Below are 21,989 nucleotides of genomic sequence, written 5' to 3'. Positions count from 1 at the left end.
AACCAAACAAAAAATGACAATGGCTCCCTTCTCAACCTTCAGTAGCTCCCTGTTCCGGCCAGTAGGAAGCCAAATGCTTTAGAATGGCTTCCAGAGCCCTTACAGCCAGCCACCTCGTCCGCCTCGGACCCCTCCTCCTATTGTCTGCACCCTCACTCACTCTGCCTCGGCCCTCCGCTTCCAGGCTGGTTTTCCACCACGATAGACATATTCCTGATGCACTGCCTGTATACTCGCCATACCCTTTGCCTGGAACACTATTCCCCCAGATTGCTTATTATTTGCAAGGGGAAAAAAATCTGTACGCATGTATTAGAGATATTGGATAACACTTTGACCAGGCGAGCAAGATTAGCATGACCCACGAGGGGCAGATGGGTATCACGTGCCTCTGTTATGCCCTGAGAAGGACCCAGCATCACGGAAGTACTTTCCCAGTACACCCTGAATCTAACCATAAGGAAACATCACAGAAATACAAAATGAGGAATGATCTTTCTTTTTTAAAGACTTTATTCTTTGAAAATGTCAATTTCATAAAAAAAAAAGGAAGGCTATGGGAACATTCCAGGTTAAAAAAGGCTAAAGAGACAGAACAACCTGTCTTTAGTTGAAAAGGAACTAGGAACCCGGCTTTATATCAGACCCCGTACTGGAGAGGCAAATAATGTTATGAACAGCACTACTTAATCAACTGGAGAACTTGGCAGAGCATCTGTAGACAGATAAATATCAATGCCATAAAAGAAGGAAGGCTATGGGAACATTCCAGGTTAAAAGAGGCTAAAGAGACAGGACAACCTGTCTTTAGTTGAAAAGGAAATAGGAACCTGGCTTTATATCAGATCCCGTACTAGAGAGGCAAATAATGTTATGAAGACCACTACTTAATCAACTGGAGAACTTGGCAGAGCATTGTAGATTAGAATAAAATATTGTATCTGTGTTAATTTTGCTGAAGTTGATAATTATGCTGTGGTTATGTAAGAGAATATTATTATTCTTGGGAAAAATCCACTGTACGATCATGATGATATATATAACTTACTCTCACCTGGTCACAACCCCACTAAGGAAAGAAAAACTCAAGCCACAGAATGAGAGAAAATATTTACATTATATAAACCTGACAAAGGAGGTTTACCCAGAGTATATAAAGAATAAGAAAAATAAGTAACGACATGGGCAAAATATTTGGACAGAGACTTCCCAAAAGAAGATACATGAACGGGGCACCTGGGTGGCTCAGTCAAGTAAGCATCTGACTCTGGCTCAGGTCATGATCTCATGGTTTGTGGGTTCAACCCCCTCATGGGGCTCTGCACTGACTGTGTGGCGCCTACTTGTGATTCTCTCTCTCTCTCTCTCTCTCTCTGCTCCTCCCCCCTCAAAATAAAGAAATAAATGCTTTTTCTTTTTTACAAAAATAAGATACACGAATGGCCAATAAGCACATGAAAAGACTGTCAACAAAGAAATGCACATTGCGGCGCCTGGCCGGCTCAGTCAGAAGAGCTTGCAACTCTTGATCTCGGGGTCATGAGTTTGAGCCCCACATGAAGTATAGAGATTACTTAAATATTAAAACAAAGAAATACATATTAAAACCATAATGAGCTACCACTCCATACCCACTGTAGTAGCTACAATTAAGAAGACGGACAATACCAAATGCTGGCAAATGAAACTCTCATATGTTCCTGGCAGGAATGTAGACAGATATAACCTCTTCAGAAAACTGTTTGGCAGTTTCTTCCAAAGTTAAATACACAATTATCCTGTGACCCCAGAATTCAACCCATAAGTACTGCATTAATTTTTCTACACTGCATAAAAAATTACCACCAACGTAGTGGCTTAAAGCAACACAAACTTATAATCTCATATTTCTCGTGGTTCAGGAGTGTGGGTGTGGCTTAACTGGGTCCTCTATTCTGGGTTTCACAGGGCTGCAATCAAGGTATTGTCCACAGTTGCGAATTTCATCTGAGTTTGGGGTCCTCTTCCAAGATTATGTGGTTGTCTACAGAATTCATATCTTTGCAGTTGCATAATTCATGGCATTTTGCTTCTTGCAAATCAAAAGATTGCCTCTCGCAAAGGAAACAATCAAAAAAACTAATAGGCAACTGACAGAATGGGGAAAGATAGTGGCAAATGGCATATCAGATAAAGGGCTAGTATCCAAAATATACAAGGAGCTCACTAAACTCCATACCCGAAAAATGAATGATCCAGTGAAGAAGTGGGCAGAAGACCTGAATAGACACTTCTCCAAAGAGGACACCCAGATGGCCAAGAGGCACATGAAACAATGCTCAGCGTCACTCATCATCAGGGAAATTCATATCAAAACCACACTGAGATACCACCTCATGCCGGTCAGAGTCGCTAAAATGAACAAATCAAGAGACTATAGATGCTGGCGAGGATGTGAAGAAACAGGCACCATCCTACATTGTTGGTGGCAATGTAAACTTGTGCAGCCTCTCTGGAAAACAGTGTGGAGGTTCCTCAAAAAATTAACAATAACACTCTCCTATGACCCAGCAATAGCACTGCTAGGGATTTACCCAAGGGATACAGAAGTGCTGATGCATAGGAGCACATGTACGCCAATGTTCATAGCGTCACTTTCTACAATAGCCAAATCATGGAAAGAGCCTAAATGCCCATCACCTGATGAATGGATCAAGAAGATGTGGTATATATACACAATGGAGTACTACATGGCAATGAGGAAGAATGAAATATGGCCATTTGTAGCAAAGCGGATGGACCTAGAGGGAGTCATGCTATGCGAAATAAGTCAGGCAGAGAAGGATAGATACCATATGTTTGCACTCATAGGTCTAGCAGGAGAGACCTGGCAGGGAACCAAGGGGAGAGGAAGGGGGAAGAGAGCGGAGGAGAGGGAGGGACACAGATCAAGGGAGACTACTGAATACTGAAAACGAACCATGGACTGAAGGGGGAGGGGGAGGGAGGGAGGGGGTAATGGTCATGGAGGAGGGCACTTGTGGGGAGAAGCACTGGGTGTTATATGGAAACCAATTTGACAATAAACTATTAAAAAAAAAAAGATTGCCTCTCTGACTATTAGACTCTTTTAAGAGCTCTCGCCTGATTAGGTCAGGCCCACCCAGAATAATCTCCGTTTGATCAACTCAAAGTCAACCAACTGGGGACTTTAACTACAAAATCCTTTCACCTTTGCCATATCATGTGACCTAATCATAGGAGTGATCTCCCACCATATTCACAGGGCCCACCCAAATTCAGTGAAGGGAATTATATAGGATGCATAGACCAGGGAGCAGGAATCTTGTGGGCCATACTAGAATTCTGTCTACCATAGGTACTTACTTAAGAGAAACGTTATACCTTTCAATATTGTACCACATTTCTTAAATTTGCTATTATTATTATTCTTAATCATTGCTTATTTTCTGTTTGCAGTTCAGTCTGATAAGTTTCCTTTGTCTTATCTTTACATTCAGATTCGTTCCTCAGCTGTGTCAAGTTTGCCAATGAGCCCATCAGAAGCATTCTTCATTTGTCTTTGTGTTATTTCTAGTACTGTATTTCCATTTGATTGTTTCTCATAATCTTCATCTCTGTGATTACACTACCCATCTGCTCCTGCATGTTGTCTACTTTTTCCATTAGAGTCCTTAATATTTCAGTTACTTTAAATTCTCACAGTTACTTCAAATTAAGTATTTATGTATGTATATATATATGTATGTATGTATTTTTAATCAGGCTCCACGCTCCACACAGAGCCCAACACAGGGCTCAAACTCACAATCATGAGATCAAGACCTGAGCCGAGATCAAGAGTTGGACGTTTAACCAACTGAGCCACCCAGGTGCCCCTAAATTAAATGCTTTAGATATTTTAAATCCTGTGTCATATCTGAATTTGGTTTTGAAGGTTACTTTGCCTCTTCAAACTACTTACTTGCCTTTTGGTGTACCCTGCAATTTTGGGCTGAACACCAGCCATGTTATGTCAATAGGAAACAAAGCAAATAGATTTTTAGTGTATTTATGTTAATATGTCTAGAAACTACAGTGTGTTTAAGGTGTGTTATAACTATAGGTAGTAACGGCCTCAAATTCCTCTAGTGTCTTTGTTTTTGTCTCTCTTTACCTTTGATCTTTCCCCAGTGTTCCTCCGTAGAGAGCATCTGTGTCTCGCGGCCCTTTCAGCTGTGACCCCTGTTAGTATACTGCAGGCTGGTTGATGTGGCAGGAGTCTGGCATGGAGGGGGCCGTTCTATACTCTTTTGGTAAGTTCCAGTCTTTCAGTGACCCAGCGTCTCCGGGCTGTGGCCTTCACAGACATTTCTGCCCCTCCCCCAGGGGCATAGCTTTTTCCCCCACCCTGTCCCCCAGTCCGTACCCTAGCTGCACCATTCCCAATCTTTGTCCTTGAAACCATGTCCCCTCGGGACTGTCTTATTGTTTTTGTTTTTGTTCGTCTTGCTTAACTGTGATCAGAATTGTAGAGTCAGGGAGAATGGGGGGAGGGAGCAAGGCCCTTCTCCCAGGTAGGGTACCAGGTTTCAGTATCACCCGATGGTAAAAGGTTTTCCCTGGGAAGGGGGACTTTGTCATGGACCAGCCAGGGCGGGAAGGGCACCTTTGTCAGATCCTCACTTCAAGAGCCTGCTGGAGTTCCTGGAGGGAAAACTCATACTAAGGTGGGGGTCCACCTTTGACTGTGGCCCCCCAGGAGTTTCTCACTCTCATGCCAGCCCACACATAGACTCCAGTAATTTGTCAAAATTACTAGCCAAATAAGTGGTCCTACTATCCACGGAGTCCAGCGACTTCTGCTCCATGTAAGCAAATCTCAAATGCTGTATCTCTCTCCATGGACCTGTCTCTGCAAATTTGGGGGTGGCAATTTGCCCTCTGACCTCAGTTCTCTTACGGGTCCCAAAAAACATCGTTGATTTTTCACCTTGCCCAGTTTGTCCTGTAAGGATGGGAGCAATGACCTCCAATCTCTTTATACATACCAGAGCTGAAACTGAAAGTCACTTCCCTAAAAAAATCTGAAAATATATGTCCACACAAAGACTTGCACAAAAATATTCACAGGGTTTTATTTGTGACAACCAAAAACTGGCTTTTGGTTTTTTTATTCATCAACAAGTGAATGAATAAAAACTGTAATATATCCTTACAATGAAATACTACTCAGCAATGAAAAGGGATGAACTGCTAATAGATGCAACAATATGGATCAATCTCAAAGCACTCTGAGTGAAGGAACGTAGACCAAAAAAATAATATGTAATGTATGATTCCATTTATATAAAATTCTAGGAAATGCATTCTAGTCTGGAGCACCAGAAACCAGATCAGAAGTTGCCCAAGGCTGAGCGGGGACAGGAATGGACCACAAAATAGAAGGAGGAAGGTTTTGGAGGCAATATATCTCTTCTATATTATGACCATGGTGGTGGCTTCACAAGTGTATTCATATGCCGAAACTCACTAAATTGTATACTTTCAAGGGGTGCAGTTTATTATATGTAAATTATTACTTAATAAAATTGATCTTTAAACTTTCTACCTTTGGTGGGGCACCCAGCTGGCTGAGTCAGTTAAGTGTCCAGCTTCAGCTCAGGTCATGATCTCACAGTTTATGAGTTTGAGACCTGCATTGTGCTCTCTGTTGTAAGCATAGGGCCTGCTTTGGATCCTCTGTCTCCCTCTCTCTCTCTCTGCCCCTCCCCTGCTCTCAAGAACCGCCCCCCCCAACGTCTCTCTTTCTCTTTCTGTCTCTCTCTCAAAAATAAACATTTTTTTTTTAAGTTTCTACCTTTGGTATTAGAGGTTTTACTCCTAACTCTGCTACTTACCAGTTGTGTGACCCTAAGCTAGCCACCTGACCTCTCTGAATCTGCTTTATCATATGTAAAAGTCCGTTAACAATATTTTGTATCATTTTTGTGAATATTCAATATAATGATTCCCATGAGGCATTTAGTGTAATGTCTGGCACACAGTGAGTTTTCATTAAATAAAAGTGCGTAGATAAGGAAACGACTGATGCCAGACTTTATGAAACAGTTCTGCCTCGTGTGGTTCCTGGATCCTCCATTTCCTTCTCTCCTAGAACTTTGCAGACTGAATGGTAAGTATTAGTTTACTTTGCGAATAACTAACAGCATTTACGCTCTTATAATATACACTGCTTCCAAAATCACCTGGTTGAAAAGGTTGGTTTTCATCATCATTTAACCCCTTAGGTCCCCACTGTCCTTATCTAGCCAGAGCCCCTACTATGTGGCCTCACCTTGGCTGGCCTTCTCCAAGAAGCATGCTTTGCTACAGCCCTCGTCTTCCTGACATGTCTGTCCTCTATCCCAGTCCTACAGGATCGGCTGAGCGACAGGGCTGAATTCAGGAAAGTAATGACTGGTAAGTACCTGCCTTCTCTTCCCAGGTAGCGTATTTATGTTCTAAGAGGGACTGAAAGCCAACCAAGAGACTTCTGTACAGATTTCAGGCTCAGGGCTGGGAAATGAACTAATTTTTGTTAACCTCGGGCTACCTCTGGAGGCTACCTCTAATTGTGACTAAAATACAGACTCAGGGGCACCTGGGTGGCTCAGTTGGTTAAGCGTCTGACTTCGGCTCAGGTGATGATCTCACGGTTCACGAGTTCAAGCCCCGTGTCGGGCTCTGTGCTGACAGGTTGGAGCCTGGAGCCTGCTTCAGATTCTGTGTCTCCTTCTCTCTCTCTACCCCTCCCCAGCTCACACTCTACCTCTCTCTATCTCTCTCAAAAATAAATAAACCTTTAAAAATTAAACAAACAAAAAAGATAGGCTCAGAGCTGGCCATCCATTCCATTTGGCTGTCCTCCACCATGCTCCATGCTCCACAGAGTCCCACAACCACATTTCAGAAAGAGGCAACCTTGGTGATATCATCTAATCCAATGGTTCTCAAAGTGTGGTTCCCCAGAGCAACCACATCAGCATTTATGGAAATTATGGAATTTATGGGAATGCAAAATCTCAGGCTCCACCTGAATCAGAAACTCTGAGGGATGGACCTAAAAAGCTGTGCTATAACAAGCCCACCAGGTGATTCCAACACACAGGAAAGTCTGAGAATCACTTACACTAGTCCAACATTCCCATTTCACAGATGAGAACACTGAGACCCAGGTGTCCAAGTTCACCGGGTTGATACCTGATAGAACTATTTATTGCTCCGCCCCTCCATCCGGTTCTCTTTCCACTATACCACACAGTTCCAGAAACGTGCTTGCTGACTACCAATGGAAAGAGGCGTAACCTTTCCCTTCTACTAGGAAAGAGCTTAAAATGTTATTAAGTGTTCCAATAAACTCAGGAAGGTTGCCAAACATGTACAGCCATGTGCATTCCAAAGGCCAACAAGGGACTCTTCCTGCTTTTAGCATTAATTCCACCTCCCTTGACATCAGAGATTCTGGGTAACAACCACCTTAGACAAATATCTGTAGTATTTGGCTCTCTCCGCCTCAGCGAGCAGCCAGAAGCAACACATAAAGCACAAAATACAGACATGTCCAATCCTTTCAGAAACAGCAAGTAAAGGGCCACTGAAGCCTGGTCCCCTGGGGCGCTACAAGAAGCAGCTAGCACATCTGGCAAGAGAGGGCAGCCATGCCTCACTGCCCTGGAGAACAGCTAACTGAGGAGGCAAATATTTGAAAAGAATCCTGATTAGTGGAGCAGGAAGGGACCCATATACACAGGCATGGCCAGGCTGGCTGGTCAGACCACTTCCTTTGATCACGTTGAAACTGACTCAATATATGTAAAAGGGTGAGGGTCCAGAAACCATTCACTTGATGTCTTCAGCACTCTAGTACCACCACCACTACCACATGATCCAGAAAAATCGTAGATACACTACACGGGACAGTATCTGAGCAAGAGCTTTGAGGACACTTAGAACTAGAATGTGCAGTAATGCCAGAACTGAGGCACAAGAAATCACTCAAGGTCGAATTAGCGTACAATGCATAAAACTCTTCGGCCCATAAATCACCCAAAGAGAACAAGACTTTTTCAGACACTAGTAACAGGTTCAACGCTGGGAAGGTGAGGAAGGAGGGACTCTTTGCTCGTTCCTTCTCTTGCCATGAAGATCTTTCCTTTTCTCCAGTTTCCTGAATCTATGATTCTAAAACTTTTTTTACACATTGGTTTTTTCCCGTCTTCCAGCTTTTTTTCCTCCACCCCTCCCCTCTCTTGTACCTTGTTTCATCTCTTAGACTCACCCTCCTCTAAATACAATCCTCATCCTGTCCTAGCCTGAAATTCGGGTGGGGTCTTCAGTCAGCACCTGTCCCACAGCACCCAGAGCTCCCAAGGTCCTGGAAACCACTCAGCTCCCCCGGTGCCAAGCACAGCCTCCTTGCAGCCCTCTTTGGCTGGAAGGCGCCCTAAACAGCACAGATACCTGTGCCACCAGCCTCTCCACGTCCACCTAGTACTTGGGAGCACTGACAACTTCGGTCTCCCTTAAGCCCCACCCCATACGATGCTAATCTTGGGGCTAGACTGGCCCTGTGCCGACCAATCTCCTAAGCCAGCAGGCAGAGAAATGGGCGTCATCAGCATCTTGTACTTGTACAGCATCTTGTCCTTGTACTCCCTGAGAGTAAACCTGTCCCCTTCCTGTTGGGACTTGATATTTGCACTGTCAGCTTCCCCCCATCCCAAGAAGCCGGATTTTATACCATTTGCCCCTCCCTCTAATCTAGGTTTTATTCCTCAGCTCCCTAGCGTGCACTCCCAGCATGCCCTCGGGGCTCTATCAGTACCCTGCTGGGGCTGAATTATAAGTACCTTTCCCCCACCTTTCATTTCTTTTGTCACCTCTTCCTTTTTTTCCCATCTGCTCTCTCTTTTACTTTCATCTCTGCTCTTGAAACTCTTCTCCCTCCCTCCCGGCCCTTCGTTTTCCTTTCCTGAGTCTCTTCCCCGCACCATAATTATGGCACATTTAGTGTTCTACATGGGCAAGACAGAACAATCACTCTGTGAACAAGATTGGGGACTAAAGTGTCTCCTTATGACCTTGACCATTTTACACAGCCAATTTTCAAGGAAGATGGATTAATCAAGGTTGATTTGAACCTGCTGTCCCCTGTCAGAGTCTCTGAAGCTGATCTTCTCGACGCAACAATTTTCCATTTTAACAGAGGCTGTCAGGGATGAGGATGTTAAGACAGTCGAGTGCTCTTTGCTTCCCTCCAGCCACCAAAAAGCAATTTTCTCTAATGCTAGTGAGGATTACATTAAAATTGTGTAAAAGAAAGACATGACCTCTTTTTTTTTTTTTTTTTTTTTTTTTTTTTTTTTTTTTTTTTTTTTTTTTTTTTTTTTTTTTGTCAGCTGGTGCTCAGCAGGGCTGTGAAGGTGCTTTCTCCGCCATCTCTAGCTACCAAGGCGGACCCGAAATGTTAAAAATTCAAAGGCTGGGTGGAAAGGAATCATTCACTTTGGCTCACCATAATCTGTAATCATTGGTTGAGCCTAAAACCTCACGGACCCAACCTCTCCCAAACCATTCTGCATGCTTCATGGAATTCAGGGTAACTTTCCATGCAGATCTTTGGAAGGAAGGAGGCTGGTTCAAATTGATACAAAGTTAGTTTTTTTTAATTTTTTGGCTGCTAATTATTCATAACTTCTTTATTTTTGTTTTGAACTACATGCTCCAGCATTATAATGTGTTTTTTTCATTTTTTTATCAATAGTTTCTTACCAAGTTGGTTTCCATATAACACCCAGTACTTCTCCCCACAAGTGCCCTCCTCCATGCCCATCACTCCCCTTCCCCTTCCCCCCTCCCTCTTCAGCCCTCAGTTTTTTCTCAGGATTCAAAGGTCTCATGATTTGCCTCCCTTCCTCTCCCCAACTCTTTGCCCCCCATTTCCTTTTCCCATGGTCTCCTGTTAGGTTTCTCCTGTTAGACATTTGAGTGACAACATATAGTGTCTGTCCTTCTCTGCCTGACTTATTTCGCTTAGCATGACTCCCTCTAGGTACACCCATTTTGCTACAAATGGCCATATTTCATTCTTTCTCATTGCCATGTAGTACTCCATTGTATATATATACCACATCTTCTTGATCCATTCATCAGTTGATGGGCATTTAGGCTCTTTCCAGGATTTGGCTATTGTTGAAAGTGCCGCTATGAACATTGGGGTACATGTGCTCCTATGCATCAGCACTTCTGTATCCCTTGGGTAAATCCCTACCAGTGCTATTGCTGGGTCATAGGGAAGTTCTACTGATAGTTTTTTGGGGAACCTCCGCACTGTTTTCCAGAGCAGCTGCACCAGTTTACATTGCCACCAACAGTGTAGGAGGGTGCCTGTCTCTCCACACCCTCGCCAGCATCTATAGTCTCTTGATTTGTTCATTTTAGCCATTCTGACCGGCATGAGGTGGTATCTCAGTGTGGTTTTGATTTGTATTTCCCTGATGCTGAGTGACACTGAGCATCGTTTCATGTGCCTGTTGGCCATCTGGATGTCCTCTTGGGAGAAGTGTCTGTTCAGGTCTTCTGCCCATTTCTTCACTGGGTTATTTGTTTTTTGGGTGTGGAGTTTGGTGAGTTCTTTGTAGATTTTGGATACTAGCCCTTTATCCGATATGCCATTTGCAACTATCTTTTCCCGTTCTGTCGGTTGCCTGTTAGTTTTTTTTATTGTTCCCTTTGCAGTGCAGAAGCTTTTAATCTTGATGAAGTCCCAATAGTTCATGTTTGTTTTTGATTCCCTTGCCTTTGGGGATGTGTCGAGTAGGAAATTGCTACGGTTGAGGTCAAGGAGGCTGTTTCCTGCTTTCTCCTCTAGGGCTTTGATGGTTTCCTGTATCACATTGAGGTCCTTCATCCATTTTGAGTTTATTTTTGTGAATGGTGTAAGAAAGTGGTCTAGTTTCATTCTTCTGCATGTTGCTGTCCAGCTCTCCCAGCACCACCTGCTAAAGAGGCTGTCTTTTTTCCATTGGATACTCCTTCCTGTTTTGTCGAAGATTAATTGGCCATACATTTGTGGGTCCAGTTCTGGGTTCTCTATTCTATTCCGTTGGTCCATGTGTCTGTTTTCATGCCAATACCATACTGTCTTGATGATGACAGCTTTGTAGTGAGGCTAAAGGCTGGGATTGTGATGCCTCCTGTTTTGGTTTTCTTCTTCAATATAAGTTTGGCTATATTGTGGTTCCATATGAATTTTAAGATAATTTGTTCTAGCTTTGAGATAAATGCTGGTGCAATTTTGATGGGGATTGCCTTGAATGTGTAGATTGCTTTGGGTAATAATGACATTTTTTAAAATTATAGTTTATTGTCAAGTTGGTTTCCTTATAACACCCAGTGCTCATCCCAACAAGTGCCCTCCTTCATGCCCATCACCCATTTTCCCCTCTCCCTATTTGTTGTCAGTATTTAAGAGTCTCTTTGGTTTGTCTCCCTCCCTCTCCTTAACTATTTTTTTCCCTTCCCCTCCCCTATGGTCCTCTGTTAAGTCTCTCCTGTTCCACATATGAGTGAAAACATACGGTATCTATCTTTCTCTGCCTGACTTATTTTACTTAGCATAACACCCTCGAGGACCATTCACGTTGCCATGAATGGCCAGATTTCATTCTTTCTCATTCCCATGTAGTATTCCATTGTATATATCGACCACATCTTCTTGATCCATTCATCGATTGATGGACATTGAGGTTCTTTCCATGACTTGGCTATTGTTGAAAGTGCTGCTGACAGGGCACCTGGGTGGCTCAGTCAAGCGTCGGCTTTGGCTCAGGTCATGATCTCACGGTTTGGTTCGTGGGTTCGAGTCCTGTGTTGGGCTCTGTGCTGGTGGCTAGCTCAGAGCCTGGAGCCTGTTTCAGATTCTGTGTCTCCCTCTCTCTCTGACCCTCCCCTGCTCGCACTGTCTCTCTCTGAATAATGACATTTTTAACAATATTTATTCTTCCAATCCATGAGCATGGAATGTTTTTCTATTTCTTTGTGTCTTCTTCAATTTCTTTCATAAGCTTTCTATAATTTTCATCATACAGGTCTTTTATATCTTTGGTTAGGTTTATTCCTAGGTATTTTATGGTTTTTCGTGCAATTGTGAATGGGATCAGTTTCTTGATTTCTCTTTCTGTTGCTTCATTATTGGTGTTTAAAAATGCAACCGATTTCTGTACATTGATTTTGAACCCTGCAACTTTGCTGAATTCATGGATCAGTTCTAGAAGGCTTCTGGTGGAGTCGATCAGGTTTTCCATGTAGAGTATCATGTCATCTGCAAAAAGTGAAAGTTTGACTTCTTCCTTGCCAATTCTGATGCCTTTTATCTCCTTTTGTTGTCTGATTGCTGATGCTAGGACTTCCAGCACTATGTTAAACAACAGTGGTGAGAGTGGACACCTCTGTCGTGTTCCTGATCTCAGGGGGAAAGCTCTCAGTTTTTCCCCATTGAGGATGATATTAGCTGTGGGCTTTTCATAAATTGCTTTAATAATGTTTAAGTAGGTTCCTTCTATCCCGACTTTCTCGAGGGTTTTCATTAAGAAGGGATGTTGTATTTTGTCAAATGCTTTTTCTGCATCTATCGACAGGATCATATGGTTTTTATCTTTTCTTTTGTTAATGTGATGTACACACAGATGCATTTGTGAATATTGAACCAGCCCTGTAGCCCAGGAATGAATCCCACTTGATCATGATGGATAATTCTTTTTATGTGCTGCTGAATTCGATTTGCTAGTATCTTGTTGAGTATTTTTGCATCCGTATTCATTAAGGATATTGGCCTGTAGTTCTCTTATTTTGTTGGGTCTCTGTCTGGTTTAGGAATCAAGGTGATATTTGCTTCGTATAATGAGTCTGGAAGTCTTCCTTCCATTTCTATTTCTTGGAATAAGTTGAGATGGATGGGTGTTAACTCTGCTTTGAATGTCTGGTAGAACTCCCCTGGGAATCCTTCCGGTTCTGGGCTTTTATTCGTTGGGAGATTCGATTTCTTCACTGGTTATGGGTCTGTTCAGATTTTCTCTCTTCCTGTTTGAATGTTGGTAGTGCATGTGCATTTAGGAATTTGTCCATTTCTTCTAGATTGTCCAGTTTGTTGGCATATAATTTTTCATAGTAATCTCTGATGATTGCTTGTATTTCTGAGGGGTCAGTTGTAATCAATCCATTTTCATTCATGATTTTGTCTATTTGGGTGCTCTCTCTTTTCTTTCTGAGGAGCCTGGCTAGAGGTTTATCACTTTTGTTTATTTTTTCAAAAAACCAACTCTTGGTTTCATTGATTTTTTTCAACTGCTTTTTATGATTCTATATTGTTTATTTCTGCCCTGATCTTTATTATTTCTCTTCTTCAGCTGGGTTTGAGGTGCTCTTGCTGCTCCCTTTCTAGTTTCCTTAGGTGCTCTGTTAGATTTTGAATTTGCACTTTTTCTAGTTTGTTGAAATAGGCCTGGGCTGCAATATACTTTGCTCTTAGGACTGCCTTTGCTGTATCCTGAGAGGTTGGATTGTTGCTCATGATCTGTCTCTGTCTCTCAAAAAATAAATGTTAAAAAAATTTAAGTATCAAAAGAACTATAAGGCACAGACCTGCTACTAGGTCTTCCATGCAATCTTGTGTTTTTAGGCAAGAATGCCTGAAAATGATATAACCCATGTTTCTAGTAAAAGAGACCATATGACTGCATTTTGTTTTCAGTAGTAAAATGCCTCCCTACTTTTCCAAATAGCTTCATACACCCCAAGAAGACCTTCATCAAATCAGATACCCATTTGCTCAAAATATTCTCTATTTAAAAGTAGCAGTGGCCGGCGGCGCTTGGGTGGCTCAGTTAAGTGCCCCTCTGCTGGGTTTGGCTCAGATTATCTTACAGTTTCTGGGACCCAACCCCACAAGCCCCGTGTCAGGCTCTGTGATGACAGCATGGAGCCTGCTTGGGATCCTCTCCCTCTCTCTCCGCCCTTCTCAAAGTCTCACACTCTCTCTCCAACTAAATAAATAAACTTAAAAATAACTAGCAGTTGCCAGACTGACCAAGGGCTCTGGTCCTTGGCCGTGGCAGTCTAACCTGCCCACAGGATGATGTGCAGTGCACAGCTGGGGCTTTCCCGGCCACGGAAGGCAAATGACCTTTCATTCCCAAATAGTGATCTTGATACTCGAGTTAGGATTCTCCGTAGGGTAGCCCCCTAACTTCTTTGTGCATTCAGTCATCATGCTCTTTTATCCTCCAGTATGCATTCATTCACTCAAATATTTATAGAATGCCTGCTATTTGCCAGTCGATCGGCGAGGTACTAATGAGAGAGGTAATCACATTGCAATGAACAAGGTCGTCCCAATGTCTTCCCTCAGTTTACAATCCCGGGTTCTCCTAGGTCATGCTGTCTGTTTGATTCTTGACCCAATTCCTTTTCTACGTCCCTGACTTATGCCAGGTGTTTATACTCTACTCCTTAGACCAGTTGCAGGCATTGAATCCAGTCAACAGGGCTCTCCTGCCTTAACCACGTGCCTGAGACCCAAGCAAGGCCACAAGGATCTTGACAGGGAAACAGAGTCCAGACTAGTCACCATTACCCCTTGCTCTGGTCCCATCTTTTTTCCAGTCACAATCTGTCTGTATTCAGATTCCTAAAACTCATGTCACAGGAGTCTGATGGCCAGTCACTACCCAATCACCGGACTTATATGGAGCTTTGTACGTTCAAATTAGTAGTTGATTATATCACCCTGAAATCAGTTTCAGACCCATGGGTGGAATAAAGATATAGACATCATTCAAAACCTCTATGAGTCAGTGTCCCCTCAGGACTAGATGCCATTCTCGAGAACAGTATTTTGAAAAGAGATGGTTAGTAAATGGACTATTTATACAGGTGCGGGCAGGGTGCCCCGGGCTAGTGACAGGAATTGAGGATGACTAAGCAGAGGCCCTGGATGTCACCCTACGGGACAGCCTCCGGAGGCAGAGTGCAGGGTGGAGAAGGATGGGGAGGTCTGGAGGGGCAGATGCAAGCCGGGGAGCACCGGACTTCTCATTCACCTGCTGTGGTAACTGAGAGGAGTGGAGAGCAAGGTGCTTCACGGGTCTGTGAAAACTGGCTTTGTGAACCAAACGAGCAGGACAAACTAAATGGCAAAAAAGGTTTTGAATTCTCTGGAAGAAAGTAAACGTTTTCAGACATTTTTAAGCTATGTAAGGCTCCATTTGTGTAGGACAATGAATACGATTTTTCGTATCTGTCGATTGAAATAGGTCTCACTTTGACACTTTGTTAGCATTAGCTCATGTTAGTAAATGTGACTGAAAGGAATGAAATGACATTTATTGAAAACATCCTGGATTTTGTTTTGTTTGTTTGTTTGTTTTAAAGCATGTTTATTTATTTTGAGAGAGACAGAGACAGCACAATGGGAAAGGGGCAGAGAGAGGGGAAGACAGAGAATCCCAAGTAGGCTCCACACTGTCAGTGGGGAGCCTAATGCGAGGCTCGAACTCATGAAACTATGAGATCATGACCTGAACTGAAACCAGGAGTCCGACCCTTTAAGTGAGTGAGCCACCCAGAGGCCCCGGAAAATGGCCTGAATTTTGGATTTAAAGCTATTTCAGGCTGGTTTCCTTGCGTCCCCCCCAAATAAAAACTAGGTATACTAAATTAAGGAGGTTTAATGCTTATAGTAACATAACACTGTTCTCGACGAACTAAACATTGCTTGTGTCAGTCCACTGGAAGAGCGTAACAAGAAAACGAGCTGATGTTGGATTTCTTACTTTAAATAAAAAATAAATAATGCACCTCATTCCCAAGGCTTTCGTGGCACAGCCCAGGCTCCTCACTTCCTTCTCTGCCTGCAATGCTGACCCTGAGCCATCTCCTCAGACAACCCACATGGTAACACTCAGGCCCTGTCTAACGCCCCCACGTCTAGTCACACAGAATCTGTGAAGGGCAAACGGTGATCGCCGAGGCTGATCCTCAGCGTCAGACAGATGGGCTTGGCCACTTAAGACCTGGGCCATGTTGGGCGAGTAACTTCCTTTCTCCGAACCTCAGCTCCTTCAACTTTCAAATGGAGATAGCGATAAGTCTGCATCATCAGTCATTACAGGGATAACATAAGGCAATGTCTATAAAATCCCTTTATAAGGGCCCACTAAAAACCATTATTTTTATACTCAGACACATATGTGAAGAAAAGGGTGGGGGGAAGCAGGGGTGAAGAGTGGGTTACTTTTCAATTAACTAGAATGTTACATTGCCCAGACTCCCATTCCCCAAGGGGTGCCATTAAGTTCACATTTTGGTATTGATTTTTTCCAGGACAATGAACATTTTACACATTCAGCATCTCCACCTCCCGCCGCTGTTTCACAGGTGGTTGCTATAATAAGATCTCCACTCACATCAATGCCGAAGTCTTTATCTCTTTCTCTGTCAAAAGCAGGACAAGAGACCTAGGTCACTACTGAGGTGGGGGGGAGGGGGATGTGCCTAAGAATCCTCAAGGAATAGTTTGGGAGAGGTTTCTAAGGTAGAAGAAGGAACAAAAGAGGAAGAGATTCAAGTTGCCAGAATGTGTTTGGTTCTTAGTGCAGGGCAAACACATCTGCAAATGTTGGGCACACTTTCATATCTGATTTATTTCCCCTTTTATCCTTGTGGCACAAAGTCCAGGGTCATGAATCTCCCCACTCCCCCGTCCCCACAAGAGGAGAGGATAAGAGCAGACAAGAGCACACAGACAAATCTGAATACTCCCCCAACCCCCACATAGCCTCCTGCCTTCCATCCCTGCGCCCGAACATCCTCCACGCCCGAACATCCTCCGCGCCCCGGCCACTGATCTGCAGTCTCTTTCCCTGCAGCTCGTCTGCTCAAAACCATCCAATGTCTTTTCATTTCACTCAAAGTAAAAGTCCTGGTCCCGACACAGGGCCAACGAGGCCCTAAGCAACTTCCTACCCTTCACTTCCCTCCAGCCACACGAGGCTCCTTGTTTTTCCTAGAACAGCAAGCAAGCTCCAGATTTGAGCTCTCCGAATGGGCTATTCCCTCTGCTAAGAATACTCTTCCATATATCTGCATGGTTCACCCCAGCAGCCTCTTTTAGGTCTTCACTAATTGTCCCTTTCTCTGTGAAGTTTTCCTTGACCACTGTTTTGAACTAAATGTTTGTGTCCCCTGCCCAAAATGCCTATGTTGAAATCCTAAGCCCCAGTGCGGTGGGATTAGGAGGCAGGGCCTTTGGGAGGTGATTGGGTCATGAGTGTGGAACCCTCATGAAAGGGATTGGTTTCCATATAGAGGAGACCCCAGAGAGCTCCCTCACCCCTTTTGCCACATGAGGACACAGCCAGATGACAGCTCTCTGTGAACCAAGAAGCGGATCCTCACCAGACACCAAACCTACCAGTGCCTTGATTTTGGACTTTCCAGCCTCCAGAACTTTGAGAAATAAATGTTTGTTGTTTAACCAGCGAAGTATGCCAAAGGCAGAGCTGTGGGACATTACTGAGTGAGCGATGGTTAAGAGGTCAGACAGAGAGGCTATGCCTCCATGTGCCCATGCCTCCACGGGACCACCTAGGGTCCAGGAGCCAACTTTCAGTGTTAGAGGTTAACAAACTATTTTCTCAGCCCCTTCAGAGGGGATCTTCTCGAGGGATTAACTCCCATTCACCAAACTCACGAGAGACAGGCCGAATTATTAAGTAGCTACATGATTAATTCATGGTGCCATAGCCCTGACAGAGAGGAGGGCCATACAGAGATGGAGTACTGGATGCAGAAATGTTAATTTAGGGGGAAGAAGGGGAGAGAAGGCAATCTGAAAGAGGGCAGTGCCCAGGTAGTCACTTCTCAGGGAGGCGTGCCGGATGGTAAAGCCTCTTGAACCACTATTTGGAGCTTCTGCTTTGCCCAGGCTCTAAATCCTGTTTTAAACAAGTGCTTAGAGGTGCCAAATACCTGGTGGTGAGAGGAAAGGAGAAGGCATCAAGTGGAGAAAAATAAGTTTGCATTTTCTATTGAAAAGGGAAAGCAGAAATAAACACACGGTGTGGGTGGGGACAAGGCGTTTAGTACACACTACCATTTTTAATTAGGCGCATATTATTTCATTTAATCCTCCCAATAACACTGCGAGGAAGGTACTATTATCCCCTACGTTTGAAGAAACTAAGGCTCCAAGAGGTTAAATAGCTTGCCCAAGATCACACAGTTGGTAAGTAGTAGAGGCAGGACTGGAACTCTCTAAAGCTCATAGCTTAGCCCCGTTGTCTTCAAACGTGTTTCTAGGAGAGACTCACTGGAAGGGCTTGTATGACATGCTAACTGCTGGGACCGGACCCCTGAGGTTCGGATTTAGAAGGTCTGAGGGGGGCCCCGATAATCTGCATGTTCTAAGCCCCACTTCCCCTCTGCCTGGGTACTCACGGGGCAAGTGGTCCTTTGTGAGGACTCACAGCTCTTCTCTTTGTGTGAATGCCCTCGGGCAGGGAAGCTGCCTCCTCCCTCTGCACAGCACACCCACACTAGAACTGAAAAGAAGCTTAAACCTTGATTCTCTTGTGCTCTTTGATCCTCTTCCACTTCCTGGAGTTGCTTGAAGAGTTCAAAGGCCCTTCACAGTGAGCTCAGATCTGGGACAAAGTGCACACATGGCTTTTGGTGAAACAGGCTCACGTCCCAGGAGAAGGGGATGAGCTCTCCCCCAACATGAGGCCCCTAAATTAGGGGTGACAAGGGGCTCTGTTGCAAATCGAGTCACCCTGAACACCTTCAAGAAGACGGCATCTGTTTGGCCTTGAGTTGCGTTACTGGTTCTGTACCCCTCCCTTCACCTCTCTCAGCACAAGTCCCGGGAGAAAGAGAGGCATATATCTGATCCCTGAGAACTGACTGTAAGGAGCGCTGAAGTCTTCCCAGCTGCTCGGAACCGCCCCCTGACCTCTGGTGGGCGGAGCTTCCTTTCCCTGCCAGAAAGCTGTTATTCTTCCCTGGCCTGGGTGAAATCACCAGCATTTGGATTTCATTCTGTGTTGGCCCTCCCCCAACACACTGTTCTCACCCTTAGCCCTCAGCTCCCCAGAAAGCCAGCCCTCTCTCTTCCTCTCAGCTTCTCCCCCAAACCAGGTTTCTGCGGCAGGTTGTAAGATCCGTGGCGGCTGAGGGTCCAAGCATAAGTGGGGAAGATCGCCATGCCACTTTTTCAGAAAAGATGAAACCATTCCATTCATGAAGCAGAAATACCATAGAGGACTCAAAACTCCATTCTGCCACTCTGTGTAAAAGTTACTTCTGGGGCGCCTGGGTGGCTCAGTCGGTTGAGCGTTCGACTTCAGCTCAGGTCATGATCTCACACTTTGTGGGTTCGAGGCCCGCATCTGGCTCTGTGCTGACAGCTCAGAGCCTGGAGCCTGGTTTGGATTCTGTGTCTCCCTCCTCTCTGCCCCTCCCCCACTCTCACTCTGTCTCTCTCTCTCTCTCTCTCTCTCTCAAAAATAAATAAACATTAAAAAAAAAAGTTACTTCCATCTACCTGAGCCTTTTCCTTTGTGTATAAAAAAGAGATAACGATTGTGCTTGAGCATGTTTTTAAAAACCTGAATATTGACTTGCCTCCCACGGCCTGCCTCATTGCCCGCACGTCCCCGCAGAAATGCTTCGATTACCCGCAGTCCTTCGCCAACTTAGGCCAGTGTCCAGGGCACTGGCTCCTCATTTCACTCGGGCTTATGCCAAAGTTGTAAAATTTGGTGCAGATGCTCGAGCCTTAATGCTTCAAGGTGTAGACCTTTTAGCCGATGCTGTAGCTGTTACTAGGGGGCCAAAGGGAAGAACAGCAATTATTGAACAGAGTTGGGGACGTCCCAAAGTAACAAAAGACCGTTGCAAGGTCAATTGACTTAAAAGATAAATATAAAAATATTGGCGCTAAACTTGTTCAAGACGTTGCCAATAACACAAATGAAGAGGCTGGCGATGGCACCACTACTGCTACTGTCCTGGCATACTCTATCGCCAAGGAAGGCCTCGAGAAGATTAGCAAAGGTGCTAATCCAGTGGAAATCAGGAGAGGTGTGATGTTAGCTGTTGATGCTGTAATTGCCGAACTTAAGAAGCAGTCTAAACCTGTGACAACCCTTGAAGAAATTGCTCAGGTTGCTACCATTTCTGCAAATGGAGACAAAGAAATTGGCAACATCATTCTGATGCAATGAAAAAGGTTGGAAGAAAGGGTGTTATCACAGTAAAGGATGGAAAAACACTAAATGATGAATTAGAAATTATTGAAGGCACGAAATTTGATCGGGGTTATATTTCTCCATACTTTATTAATGCATCAGAGGGGCAGAAATGTGAATTCCAAGATGCCTATGTTCTGTTGAGTGAAAAGAAAATTTCTAGTGTCCAGTCCATTGTACCTGCTCTTGAAATTGCCAATGCTCATCGTAAGCCCTTGGTCATAATTACTGAAGATGTTGATGGAAAAGCTCTGAGTACACTCGTTTTGAATAGGCTCAAAGTTGGTCTTCAGGATGTCGCCGTCAAAGCTCCAGGTTTTGGTTACAATAGAAAGAACCAGCTTAAAGATATGGCTATTGCTACTGGTGGTGCATGCAGTGTTTGGAGAAGAAGGGTTGACTCTAAATCTTGAAGATGTTCAGCCTCATGACTTAGGAAAAGTTGGAGAGGTCATTGTGACCAAAGATGATGCCATGCTCTTAAAAGGAAAAGGTGACAAGGCTCAAATTGAAAAACGAATCCAAGAAATCATTGAGCAGTTAGATATCACAACTAGTGAATATGAAAAGGAAAAGCTGAATGAACGTCTGGCAAAACTCTCAGATGGAGTAGCTGTGCTAAAGGTTGGTGGCACAAGTGATGTTGAAGTGAATGAAAAGAAAGACAGAGTTACAGACGCCCTTAGTGCTACTTGAGCTGCTGTTGAAGAAGGCATTGTTCTGGGAGGAGGTTGTGCCCTGCTTCGGTGCATTCCAGCCTTGGATTCAATAACTCCAGCTAATGAAGATCAAAAAATTGGTATAGAAATCATTAAGAGAACACTCAAAATTCCTACAATGACCATTGCTAAGAATGCAGGTGTTGAAGGATCATTGATAGTTGAGAAAATTATGCAGAGTTCCTCAGAAGTTGGTTACGATGCTATGCTTGGAGATTTTGTGAATATGGTAGAACAGGGTGTCATTGATCCAACTAAGGTTGTACGAACTGCTTTATTGGATGCTGCTGGAGTGGCCTCTCTGGTAACTACAGCAGAAGTTGTAGTCACCGACATTCCTAAGGAAGAGAAGGACCCTGGAATGGGTGGAATGGGAGGAATGGGAGGTGGTATGGGAGGTGGCATGTTCTAATTCCTAGAATAGTGCTTTACCATTATTAATAAACTGTGAGAGGAAGCTCAAGGCAGTTGCCTCAATAACTTCAGAGAAGTCAGTTGAAGGAAATGACTGAAGAAAAGGCTGGCTGATGTTTAAGAAAATCAGTACAACCATCAGTTACTGGTTTCAGTTGACAACATAAATGGTTTACTGCCATCATTGTCCATGCCTACAGATAATTTATTTTGTATTTTTGAATAAAAAGACATTTGTACATTCCAGATAACTGAATGCAAGAGCCATGTACCAATGTATTGCTTTCAACTTAAATCACTGAGGCATTTTTACTACTGTTCTGTTAAAATCAGGATTTTAGTGCTTGCCATCACCAGATGAAAAGTTAAGAAGCAGCCTTTCTGTGGAGAGTAAGAATAATTGTGCACAAAGTAGAGAAATATCCAATTATGTGACAACCTTTTTGTAATAAAAATTTGTTTAAAGTTAAAAAAATTTAAAAAATAAAAATAAAAACCTGAATAGTAAAGTACCTGGCACACAGCGGCT

At 43.8% G+C, this 21,989-nt stretch overlaps 1 pseudogene; it reads left to right on the top strand.

Moving 5' to 3' along the window:
• The first annotated feature begins 19,741 nt into the window (after positions 1–19,741).
• Positions 19,742–21,479, top strand: LOC115284013 (annotated as a pseudogene).
• Positions 21,480–21,989: the final 510 nt, after the last annotated feature.

The sequence above is a fragment of the Suricata suricatta genome, chromosome X, assembly GCF_006229205.1.
Source record: "Suricata suricatta isolate VVHF042 chromosome X, meerkat_22Aug2017_6uvM2_HiC, whole genome shotgun sequence".
Taxonomy (NCBI): domain Eukaryota; kingdom Metazoa; phylum Chordata; class Mammalia; order Carnivora; family Herpestidae; genus Suricata; species Suricata suricatta.
The sequence above is the reverse complement of the archived record's forward strand: the minus strand, read 5'-3'. Positions and strand labels throughout refer to the sequence as shown.